Source organism: Aplysia californica, unplaced genomic scaffold (assembly GCF_000002075.1).
Source record: "Aplysia californica isolate F4 #8 unplaced genomic scaffold, AplCal3.0 scaffold00159, whole genome shotgun sequence".
Taxonomy (NCBI): Eukaryota; Metazoa; Mollusca; class Gastropoda; order Aplysiida; family Aplysiidae; genus Aplysia; species Aplysia californica.
In genome coordinates, this window is record NW_004797429.1 from 414,128 (window position 1) to 415,689 (window position 1,562).

The following is a 1,562-nucleotide window of genomic DNA, read 5'->3' on the forward strand; positions in this document are numbered from 1 at the left end:
TTCGGTCGCTACCCGGATTCGAACCCGGGACCTTTGAATGAGAGGCCAACACCTTAACCTCTAGGCCACGAGAGCCCCCTTGTCTCACTTTACTTTTGGTACATGTACGAATTTTAGGGCATTAGCTACACAAATAGGTAGTAGAAGTGCCGAAGATTAGAGATGTAACAAAAGAAGAAAATAAAATAATACAAAAAACAAGAAGGCAAAGCGATAAGGACGATACATGTTTTAGTTTTTGTAAGAGTTTTACGGCACTAATTGCAACACAATATGGTCGTAGAAGCGCCGAAAATTAGAGGTGTTACTAGCGAGAAACAAACACAAAAAAAAGAGGAGAGATAAAGACGATAGATGTTTGATAGGAGAAAGAAGGAGCAAACCACACCAGAGCACCCTCCAACCACAAACCGATACACGTTTGACAGGAAAGAAGGAGCAAGCCACAGCAACACATGTACTAGATACTGTTTGAGCTTGTGTTTTCGGCCAAATGCAATTATAAGGTGAGAGTCTTTATGGGTGAAGTCTTTGATAGATGAGATAGCATCTTCATCCGTGGAGGTTAGAGTATATGTCTATCCGTGTATGTATTGTATGTCGTGTGCCAATCTATAATTTAAATAATCATACTCCTGTCTGTCTGCCGAGTGCTTATCTGTCGATCTGTCGATCTATCCATCTATCCATCTAACTGTCTATCTGTCCATCTATCCATCTAACTGTCTATCTGTCCATCTATCCATCGATCTATTTATAAATCTGTCAGGCAAAGTCCTCTTTATTTAAAAGAAGAGATTTTCTAACCCCACAATGTAAGGTCACTTCCGAAGTGCTACATTCATGTTCGGTGGAGCGATAAACTCGTACAGAATACGTGATTGTTTTTAAAAATCCAAAAGAATCTGTAAAAAAAATTCTGTCTGCATGCGGTTTAATACTTCATCTGATATAATATATTGTATTATTGCCAGCTTTTATCTATCCCTTTCTACTGAAATTCTTTTATGAAGCAATATGCAATTTAATCTAGATCTACGTTTGTTTTTACCATTCCTGTAAAGCCATGATTTTTTTTCTTTCACAGGGACCATTTAGCATAATATGAAAACAAAATAGAATTTAATTGTTACGTATTTCTATACCTTCACGTGTTTTTCCCACACCCGTTTTCTCTTCCTTTTCTTTGTTAGTTTGTTTTATTCTTTGTTTGATACGGGAGATTTTACGTTCTCATTGACCTATTTTAGAAAATTAGAAGGAGTGCTTCGGGTATGCCTGTCACAGCCAACCCGGGCTGAGAAGGATAGAACACTCCAGCAGGAAGACTCAATAAAAATTCTCCCAACTCGGGAATCGAATTCAGGTCTCCTGCGAGCGACGGTGAAGCACCCAAGCACCTACACCACAGACGCCGGTTCACCATTCCTGTCAAACCTCGAAAAATTTCCCACAGGCACAATGTTATAGTAACAACTTTTCTTATCTTTTAAAAACGTGTTCATCTCTACAGAGAGAGAGAGAGAGAGAGAGAGAGAGAGAGAGAGAGAGAGAGAGAGAGA

At 39.1% G+C, this 1,562-nt stretch overlaps 2 protein-coding genes across 2 annotated transcripts in view; one reads left to right on the forward strand and one right to left on the reverse strand.

Moving 5' to 3' along the window:
* The window catches only part of LOC101849690, a gene marked incomplete at its 5' end in the record, with an annotated part of 59,415 nt that overhangs the window by 37,731 nt on the left and 20,122 nt on the right, over nt 1-1,562 (reverse strand).
* Nucleotides 1-1,562, forward strand: part of LOC101849206 (major royal jelly protein 2) — a gene marked incomplete in the record, with an annotated part of 18,292 nt that overhangs the window by 10,485 nt on the left and 6,245 nt on the right.